Genomic DNA, 11,644 nt, shown 5'->3' with positions numbered 1-11,644 from the left:
TCCATATCATTTTTGAAACAACACTACCATTTTCCACAGTCACCTAATGGAAGATTGATGAAATCCATTGCAAATTATAAGTGGTGTTTTAGTAAAATGCTAACTATAGGGTAGATTTTATTAAATCCATGAAACTATAAGGGATATTTTAGTAAATGACCATTTCTATTATTTAGCTCTCACTTAATAAACCCCGTGCATCGCACGGGCCCCCATTAGTATAATTTTAAAATCCTAATTTATATTTATTATATATTTATATACTAAAATTAATATTTATTGTATTTTTGTTAACTATTTATTGTATTTTTTTTAAATATATTTTCAATAATTATGTATAAATCTATTTTTGTTTTGTTATTTAATAGAAAGTTTTCAATAATTTTTGGAGATTAAACTACTTATATTTAACTATTTAAATTTAAATGATTTTACTTATTGTATTTTTGTTATAAATTTATTTTTAGTAATTATGTATTTTTGTTATAATTTATTAATTAATATTTATAAGATATTGAACTATTATTTGAGATTACACTATTTATTGACTAATTTAGCATATTTTTGGTATTTATTGTATTTTGGTAATTATTGTATTTATAGTATTTTTATTACTTATTTGTTGTATTTTCATTATAAATTTATCTTCAATAGTTATGTAATTTCGCTATAAATTTTTAATAACTATTGGAGATTAAACTATTGTCATTTATTAAAGATTAGACTATTAATTTACTTGAAATGATTAGTGCTCACGAATCGATTCAATTTGGTTGCAAGCTATTTGGCTAACCAAATTGACCTGGTCAAGTTACGGGGTTGGTCAGCCAAAACAGCTAACTGTTAGTTAAAACTGGGTAACTTGGGTTATGTCAGTTTTGGTTGACTTTTGGTTTGATTGGTTGGGTCAACAAATTTAAAATAAAAAAAAATAGAGTGGTATTATTAAAAATAAAGTAAAATTTTAAATTTACGATATAAAATATTTTAGACTAGGAAATATGGGAATTTTCCCACTTTCATGTACAAAATAATTATACTTAGAATATAATATATTACATGTTTAACTTAAATATAATTTTATATTAATATATATTTTAGCTATAATTTTATATGGTTGGGTTAGTTTACAAATGGCCAAACTAAAACCGACCAACTTGGGTCGGGTTGATTGGTTTCATTTGTTTGATGGATAAGCCTAGATGAAGTTAATTATTGTTATTTTTGTATTGTAAAAATTTTATTAAAAGTAGTATATCAAATATAAATAATTATTAATTACTTAAAAATGTTGAAATATAAAACAATTGTTTACTCTCATGTATTTCTATTGTTTTGCTTTTGCTTAACAAATCCCTTGCACCACACATGTCCCCACTATATATATAAAGCAAGGTTGTCCATATCACCATAAAATATTATTATTTATTATAATTTAGACCATGAATTTAGCTGAAATTAGGAGTGTTCATGGGTTGGTTCGGTTGCAAACTATTTAGCCAAGTAAATTGACATGGTTATGTTGGGAACTTAGTCACCGACAACTGACTAACCATTTGTGCAAACCGGCCAACCCTGGTTGTCTCAATTCGAGTCAATTTTTTATTTGGTCGGCCGGTTCAAAATATTTAAACTTAAAAGAGATAAATTGAAATTTAAAAAAATTAAAGTAAAAATTAACTATATTATATAAAATATTTTAGACTAAGAAATATGGGAATTTTCCCACTTTCCTGTATTAAAAATTTTATATTTAAAATATAAAATATTAATATATATTTATGGTTGGATCAATTCGGTTTTGTTCAGTTTACAAATGACCAAACTTAAATTGACCCAATCTGGTCGGGTTGGAAAATTGTTGAACCAAAGCCGATAAAAAATACTTGAAAATTGGCCAACTCATATTGAATTGGGTTAGGTTGGTTAGTTTCATTTGTTTGTTGAACAACCCTAGTTGAAATTAATTATTGTTATTTTTGTATTGCAAAGAATTATTAAAAATAGTTATAAAATATAACTAATTATTAAATTTTTAAAAAGTCTCTTCCTTTTTCTCTTTCCTCCATTCGGCCCTTCCAAGCCCTTCCATGTACCCATGTGACTAGTACTCTCCTATTCACTAGAGTCCCATTCCAACTCATCATCTCTCATGTTCCCATTACCCACTCATCCTAAAATTTCTCCTAAACTATCTTTCTATTATAGGGTCAGTGACAAAACCCCTACACTATTTTTGTGACAAATACCCCCTGAACTTTTATATTGCGAAAAATACCCCCTTAACCGTTAAGTTAGACAACCAAAGACATTAAACTACTAAACTTTTTTTTATTTTCTTATCATTACCATTCTCTCTTAAAACATCACTACCTAAAAAACCTTCAATCGTATTTGTTCATTCACTGCATCAAGTAACACAAACACCGCCACCGCGACCTCCTCCTCCTCCACTCCCACCGTAACGGGAATTGTAACAATCAGAACAAACATCCCCACTGCCACCTCCGGCCGGCCTCCATAACCAGCAAATAGGGGTGTTTGTTCGTTCACTCCCTTCTCGGCAGCATACAGAGCCGGAACCGGAGAGGGTTCCGACATGGCCTTCAATAACCTAACCAGTAATGGCTCAGCACCCCTGCTGGCCTCGTCGCCGCAGCTTTGGCCCACACTTCCGGTCTTTTCGTCGTCATCTCCGTCGGCGCCAACATCTCCGGAGGCCACGTCAATCCTGCTGTCACCTTCGGTGCCTCCGTTGGCGGCAACATTACTCTCCTCCGCAGTATCCTCTACCGGATTGCTCAGCTCCTCGGCTCCACCGTCGCTTGCTTGCTTCTTAAGTTCGCCACTGGTGGCTTGGTAAGTAGCACCGCCTAGCACCTAGCACGTGGGGGGATAGTAAAGTTAGTTATTTCCGTTGCTTTGACCGTTAAAGTGGGTTTGGGCCTTGTTTTGGTGATGTTCTGATACTGTAGACTACCTCTGCCTTCTCTTTGTCTTCTGGGGTGAGCGTGTGGAACACGTTCGTGCTGGAGATCGTGATGACCTTCGGTCTTGTTTTCACTGTGTATGCGACCGCAGTTGATCTAAAGAAGGGCAGCTTGGGAACGATTGCACCGATTTCCATCGGTTTCATCGTGGGCGCCAACATCTTGGCCAGTGGGGCCTTTGATGGAGCTTCAGTGAACCTGGCTGTGTCATTCGGACCAGCCTTGGTGAGCTGGACCTGGGAAAACCACTGGGTCTACTGGGCCGGCCCTCTGATCGGATGGGGCTTGCTGGTCTCGTCTACAAGTTCTTCTTCATCAACCACTATCATGAGCAGTTGCCCACCACAACAGACTACTGAAAAGCGAGCAAAGGAAAAGCACCGGAAGGAAGTGCGTTAGGTTGACGGACTGCTGGCCGGCTTCCCGTTGTCGTATGTAGTTCCATTGAGGGTTTTTGTTTGTTGTACTTCTTGTATTGAATTCATCATCATCACCGTCGATCACAACATGTTTGATGAGGGGCATTTTGGTCACCCCATACAATTACTGACATGTAGACGCTGTTGAAAACACAACGTCCAACTCAATAAGACAGTTCGACAAACCGACACGTGGCAATCGACATCAAGTGTGCAGCCGAGTTAGAAGGTTCCAAGGAGCAGCCAACGGCTGCCTCCTTAGAACAATGGCCTGAATAATGAAGACACACCTCACCCACGGGTACGCAGTCAGATTTAGGTCCCAAACAAAGTGGACCCAGCAGCTCGGAATGAGCAGGCCCCCACAGAGAGCCAAGCTGAGGTTCTTGTTGGGACCGATGTTGCCAGTTCCACCGAATGCACTAGGAAGAAGAGCAAGAAGCGCACACACCGTACAGGAAGAAAAATACAGCTCGCCCGCGCCAGCAGTGAGACCCAACATGGAGAGAATAGTGCAACGACCAGTAGGATGGTCTCCCTCTTAGAACCGCCTAGTCTAACACGTGAAACCCCACTTGCACTGGAAATCGTCAAAGCATCATATCCGAAGAACTTCTGAGCCTCAACTTTGGAATCCTACAAGGGAAAGACAGACCCGGTGGAGCATGCGAACAACTTTCAAGCCCTCATGCTCCTCCACGGAACAAACGACGCCAGCATGTGCATTGCATTCCCCACGACACTGAAGGAAGAAGCTTGGCTTTGGTATTCTAGACTGCCACCAGGATCCATAAAAAATTGGGATCAGTTTGTCAAACTCTCCATCAATCAATTCGCCAGCAGTAAGAGACACTCCAAATCAATGACCTACTTGTTCGGTGTTGTCCATAAGTCAAATCACTACAGATCCCAAACTTGGATCCTGCTGTGTAGCTCATAAAAGCGAAGAAAGGCACCAAGCATTGTAAAGTAAAATGGGAGCTCCAACTACATCCACCAATTAGCATGGAAAAATTCCTTGATGTAGCTCACCGCTTCATCAAGGTGGAAAAGGTAGTAGGGACAGAGTCTGATACAATAGGAAAGAGAAAGCACACTAAAGAACAAGTGAGTACAAGTGAGTACAAGTAGGGCCAGGTGAAGGAGCAATCATCGATCATCAAAGAGAAGAATATTGCCAAGAAGGAGGCATAGCAACTCGCCACGCCGCAAGAGTAGGTCACCAACCAGAAGATCAGGCTGGCGATCAGCAACGCCACCAGTGTACACTAGAGCGTTTACCCCATTGAATGCTAAGAGGAAGGAGATCATGATGCAAATCCAGTCCAATGATTACGTGAAGTGGCCACCTAAGATGAAGGGGGATCCTACTACTCGAAACCCAAATAAGTAATGCAATTTTCACAAAGATGTTGGACATGATACTGAGCACTGATGGAACTTGAAAAACGAAATTGAGAACCTTATCAAAAGAAGCTATCTGAGGCGCTTCATCAAAGATGAACGGCAATCCGAAGCAAGAACTAGCAGGGAGGTACCCTAGAGCAATAAACAGCAGGAGCAGGCTCCCCAAAACCAACGATCACAAGAGAGGCAAGTCCAAGGGACCATAAACGTAATCACTAGAGGCTCAATAATAACAGGCTGCACCACATCGGTAGGAAATAATGCAGTACGAGAACTAGAGCAAGGGGATAGTCAGCCATGCAAGCACCACCAAAAGGAGGAAGTAATTTATTTTACAGAGGATGACATGTGTGGGGTCTAGTAGCCCCATGATGATGCCCTAGTAGTAAAACTACTAATAAATGACTTTAGAGTGAAGAGGATTCTAGTAGATTCAGACAACTCGTCAGACATTTTGTTCGTAGAAGCTTTCAAGAGGAAGGAACTTAGTAAAGTTGACCTATAGCCCGCAGACATATCGTTGGTGGGATTTAGCAGTGAGGTAGTTCGTCCGAATGGCAGGGTAAGGGTGCCAATTGAGGCGGGCTCACTACCCCAAACGGTGTGCTTGGAGCATGATTTTCTAGTAGTGGCAGCTTCTTCACCTTATAATGCAATCCTGGGACGACTGATCTTACATGCATTGTGGGCTATAGTCTCAACGTACCACCTTGCACTCCAATGCACACAGGTATAAGAGTGCTACAAGGAGACCAACTAGAATCTCGAAAGTGTTATGTAGCTTCGTTGAAGGCCAAGGGTAGCCAAGATGAGGTGGGGAAGCTGCTAGCAGCGGACTTCATCAAAGAAGTCCAATACCCGAGCTGGGTAGCCAATCCAGTCCTAGTAAAAAAGGCAAACGACAAGTGGTGAATGTGCATAGACTTTACAGACTTGAACCGACCTTGCCCAAAGTACAACATCAACTACCCAGTATAGATCACCTAGTGGATGCGACCTCGGGATTTGAGCTACTCAGTTTCATGGATGCCTACTCAGGCTACAACCAAATCCTTATGGATCCATGAGACCAAGAGAATACCACTTTTATCACTGAAACATGCCTGCATTGCTACAAGGTCATGCCTTTTGGTTTAAAGAATGTTGGGGTTACCTTCCAACGGTTAATCAATTTTATCTTTTTTTATTTAATTGGTAGTAAAGTGGAGTGTTATGTACATGATATGGTTGTAAAAACACTTTTTTCAAAGAATTTGATTTATAATTTAAGTCTCATGTTCAGTGTTTTGCGAAAACATAACTTAAAATTAAACACAATCCCAAGATAAGTTCCTAAGTTATATTAGTGTGACCTCAGGTAAGTTCCTAAGTTACATTATCTGCCAACGTGGCATAGAAGCCAATCCCGAGAAGATCTAGGCTATCCTGGACATGAGGCCACCTAGTTCAGTTAAGGAAACCAAGAGACTAATAGGACATATATCTAAATCGGCTGAGAAGTGACTTCCCTTCTTGAAGGCTATAAAGAAAAATCACGCCTTCGAGTGGACTGAGGAGTTCCAGCTCGCCTTTGACGAACTAAAGCAATACTTCAGCTCGCCACCCTTGCTAACAGGGCCAAAGGTGGGAGACGGGGTTAAACTTTACCTCTCTACGAGTGACAAGGTGGTAAGTTCAATTCTTGTAAGAGAGATAGACAAAGTCCAACGACCTGTGTATTGTGTGAGCAAGGTTCTCCATGCCGCCGAGACAAAGCACCCCAACATAGAGAAGCTCACCTTCGCATTGGTGCTAGTCGCCTAGAAGCTAAGGCCCTATTTCCAAGCCCACACCATTGTGGTACTAATCGATCGACCTCTAAAACAAGTCCTTCAAAAGCTTGAGGTTCTGGCATATTTCATTGCCAAGTGTATCTTCAGCTCGCCATCACCCGAACCGATAAAGCTGGAAGTAGAAGCTTCGTCCAACGTGGCACCCCCTCTTCACTAGATAGCGAGCTGGGACGAGGAGCCCTAGATACTTCATGTAGATGGCTCATCCAACCAGGGTGAAAGTGGAGCTGGGTTAATGCTATACGGACCTTGCGATAGAAAGCTGAAGTATGCGCTTCGGTTTCAATTCTGAGCTTTGAATAATGAGGTTGAATACGAGGAACTGCTAGCTGGCTTGCCACTTGCAAAAGAAATAGGAGCTAAACATATAGTTATTTGCAGCGACTCATAGCTCGTCATGAATCAAGTGAATGGGGACTATGAAGCCAGAGATCCCACCATGGCAGCATACCTAGCCAAAGTAAGAGAATTCCTCTCCGGTTTCGACTCTTGGCACCTTCAACAAATTTCAAGTTCAGAAAACACAGAGGATGATGCCCTTTCTAAACTTGCGAGCATGATTGACTCGACAAAGCAAACTATCTACATAGAAGAGCTACCTTGCCCTTCGATAGAAAGAACGAGCGAAGAGGTCGCCAACATAACAGATGCAGAGCCGAGCTGGATCGACCCAATCTAGGTTTATCTAAGATGCGGAACACTATCGACAGAAAGGAATGCAGCTCGATGAATAGAGTGACAAGCGGCCCACTACGTAATAGTAGGCGAACTACTCTACAGGAGATCCTTCACCCTACCTTATCTACAATGCCTAATGCGAGCTAAAGCGAGCTGAGTTCTACAAGAGATCCATGAAAGCCTCTGCGGAGGACACATGGGGGGCAGGGCCCTCGCTCAGAAAGCATTACGACAAGAATACTACTGGTCCACCAAGAAAGCATATGCAATCAAGCTGGTCCAACGATGTGACAAGTGTCAACGACACGCGAACATCCTACATCAGCCAGCTGTTGACCTGAGATACTTGACCATCCCATTGCCATTCACGCAGTGGGGCATAGATTTGCTGGGACCCTTTCCACCAACTAAATGACAGAAGAAATTTATGGTAGTATTAGTGGATTACTGTTAGATAGTTTTGTATGCCCTTAGCTTCAATCCAATTTGATGTACTTTTGACATTTACTGTAAATAAATAAAGTGCATGTTTGATTCATGTTGTTTGGTATATTTCTGTGTAAGACCCTAAAACTGGACACTTATAAAGACTCGTGTTAATTTTAAATGTTCACAGCCATTGGATAAGTCTAGGGAGATTTATCTTGCCAAGGCCGATACTGGTGTGCCACCAAGTGTTGGGATGGCTTGTCTCGGCCACCAGGGTAAAACCCAAGGCACATGCAGTATGTGATTACTTGAATCCTTGAACCAGACCAGATTTCCAGTATTGTCCTAGACCTTGGAGACAGATGGGCAAAATTGGAAAGTTACACTTGACCCCTAGACTCGATTATGACACTTCACTATGTGTCGGATCGGGCTATCTTTGATATGTCAATCAGTGAGATCCATAGCGGGGGTCAAAACCTGGGCATGATGGGGCAGTGTGAGAATTCATCTGAGTGAGTGATCCTAGTGACATGATCAGCCCCTTTGTCGGACAATGGTAATGGTCGGGAATGCACTCTCTAATGGAAACCAAACTGCCGACAGTTGATTTCAATTGTTGGAATTTTGTTTTACAAAATTAATATATATAAATGTATATGTACGGTTTCAAAAGATTTGTAAAATGTTTTAATTCTCGGGATCCATGTGAGAGAGAGTGCGGCACTATTCCTTGCAGCCGAGGGAGAGGCCCTCTCTTGTCAGGCAATGCTTGATCATTAAGGGCTGAGAGGTTAAGTGTAAGACCATTTAGGATAATACTTGATGGGCTAATCTTGCACCTGCCCACAGTCCCTGGGTTTTTATAAGATGGCTTGGCCCAGGGACCACTTAATGTAAGTGTTGGGCCCATAGGGTCCATGTGATGGGCTCAAGGGGTCACTGAGCTTTTCAGTGAATTCGGCTGGGCCGAACTCATGTGGCTGGTGTGTAGATCAATGCTTGGGTCCCACGCCATACACAGAAGCCCAACTGCGTAGCAGATTGGAAACTAGTTAAACACTGAACACTTAATGGGCCAAAAGCCCATTACGAGCTGGGCTAATATGATCACCCATCTATGGGACGACTCTGAGATTAATGTTAGTAAAAAGGATTGGACCTTTGACCTTATCCACTATGGGAGACTAAATTCAAATCAGATTTGAATATGGTGACATCATGATAAGATCAAGAGTAAACTAACTTAATCTGCAGATAGGATTAAGATAATCCCCTATCCAAATATTGATTTGGATTGGGATAACTTCTAATTAGGAGGTTTTCTTAATCAAGAAGAAAGGAGGAGAAACCCAAGAGAGAAACATCAGATTTCGAACCAAGTTTTTTAGAGGAAGCAAGAAAGCATCCTGCATATAGAGATTAGATCTCACAAAACTCTAGAGAGAAGAAAAGTTGTTCAGCCATCTTTGTCCCAGGAGTTTTCCTCCAGCCGCCGCCATCCCCTCTTGCAAGATTCGATCTTTGCAGAAGAAAGAAGTCAAGAAATCAGTTCTTGACATTAGTCCTGCAAAAAAGACTGAAAAGGATTCGGTGTTCAGAGTTTCCAGTGGGTTATTGCGAAGGATCCAGTGTGTAGGACGCACCCTGCTGGTTCTGTTCCATCCACAACCGTGTCATCTTCAGCATGAGCGAATCTTAGTATCTTCTTTGGGTGTGAGCACCAACTTTGGGAGATACTGTTTCTCTGGATCAAGTATAATCCTCCATATTTCTTTTGGTTCAGATATGGTTTGATTATGGTTCAAGTAGAATCATTGAATATTGTATTCTAAATTTAGGGAATATGATTCCTAGTTGGGAGAAGGTAGGAAATTTTTTGAAATTCGCCCACCCATTCCGCACCCTTCATGGCGTCCATTAGATGGATCCTACCATTCTTTCAATTACTTCACCAAATGGGTAGAACCTGAGCCTTTAGTCACAATAACAACTCGCAATGTCTAGAGTTTTTTTTGGAGGAGTATAGTCTACAAGTTTGGCCTTAAAGTACTAATCCCATACAATGGGAAGAATTTCGAAGACATTAAATTTCAGAATTGGTGCGCTCAAATGGGGATAAGATAAAATGTCACCTCGGTGACACACCCTCAAGCTAACGGACAAGTTGAAGTCACTGATAGAGCTATTCTATGAGGACTCAAAGTTTGACTTTCTCGAAGTAAGAGTTTGTGGGTGGACGAACTACCTAGCGTTTTGTGGGCATACAGGACCATTATCAAAACAACAACAGTCGAGATGTCATTTAACTTAATTTAGGGAACCGAAGCTGTAATACCAACAGAAATTCTAACCTTGCAATCGCATGTATACACTGAAGACTCAAATGAGGAAGAGTTGCGAGCTAACCTCGACTTCATAGAAGAAGCTAGAGACCTTGCCTAAATTCGGACTACTGAAGGGATGAGAGATCCATCCTATGGACGCCCAAAGATTGCGGAATAAGGGGGCGAATTTAAAAAATTTCTCCCATCTTTGCAGGGAATCAAATTTCTTATTTTAGAAAATCATATTTTTCAAAGATCAATCTTGAACCATTAACCAAACCATATCTAAACCAAAAAGAGTAAAAGGGAGGATGTACATGATACAGAGAAACAATATCTCCCAATGGAGGTGTTCACGCCCAAGGAATGATCCAAAATCTACTCCCACTGAAGATGGCGCAGTGTAGGACGGAGCAGAATCAGTAGTGTTCTTCCAAAAGAACTTGACCATTCATAAGAATCAACAGGATGGCTTGTGAATACAGCTTCAATCAATATTTTCCCCAAAATATTGGTATCAATATCAGATCTTGATTACTCCTGTAGAGTGTAGGAGATCGAACTGCTGAAGGCGGCGGCTGCAGGAAGGAGGCGGCAAGAGAGTATTCGCAGGGAGCAGAATTCTTTCTTCTTGTGATTTTAGCTTTGAAGACATGAGTTGTGTATTGCATATCTAAAGGCTGCTGCCCCCTCCTCCTTTCATAATCTTAAAGGGATCAACACCTAATCCCATTAGGAGTTGCTGATCCAAATCATATTTGGATTACAGTCCCTTTAAGTGATAAGGGATAACCCTTATCTTATCTGCAGATAAGATCAGCCATCTCCTAATCTAATTAGGAGGCTTCCATATCTAAATCTTTATTTAGATCTTGGACTCTCTAAGTGGATAGGGTCTGGGCCCAATCCTATTAGCTGATCCATCTCAGAATTCACCCTTTTAAATGACTGATCAAATCAGCCCGGTTCGAAATGGGCTTAAGGCCCATTTAAGGTTTTGTATTCACTTAGCCTTTCAAACTGCTACCCAGTTGGGCTTCCTTGTATGACGTGGGACCCAAACATTGATCTACACATCAGCCACATGGGTTCAGCCCAACCTTTGTTACAAGGCTTGGCCGAATACACTGTTATGGACAGTGCACCCTTGAAACCCATCTTATGGGCTCTATGGGCCCAACACTTACCCTAAGTGGTCCCTGGGCCAAGCCACCTTGTAACGCCCAGGGACTGTGGACAGATGCAAGATTAGCCCATCAAGTATTATCCTCAATGGTCTTACACTTAACCTCTCAGCTCATAATGATCATACACTGCCCGACAAGAGAGGACCTCTCCCTCGGCTGCAAGGAACAGTGTTGCACTCTCTGCTTATATGGATCCCGGGAATTAAAACCTTTTGCAAATCATTTCAAAACCATAATATATATATACTTTTATATCTCATATAAAATATATTTTGCAAAACAAATCTCAACGATTGAAATCGGCTGTCAGCAGTCTTGGTTTCCATTAGTGAGAGTGCATCCCTGATCATTACCTTTGTCCGACAAAGGGGCTGA

This window comes from Nelumbo lutea, chromosome 4 (genome assembly GCF_056320005.1).
Source record: "Nelumbo lutea isolate HS-2025 chromosome 4, American lotus-T2T, whole genome shotgun sequence".
NCBI lineage: Eukaryota > Viridiplantae > Streptophyta > Magnoliopsida > Proteales > Nelumbonaceae > Nelumbo > Nelumbo lutea.
The sequence above is the reverse complement of the archived record's forward strand: the minus strand, read 5'-3'. Positions refer to the sequence as shown.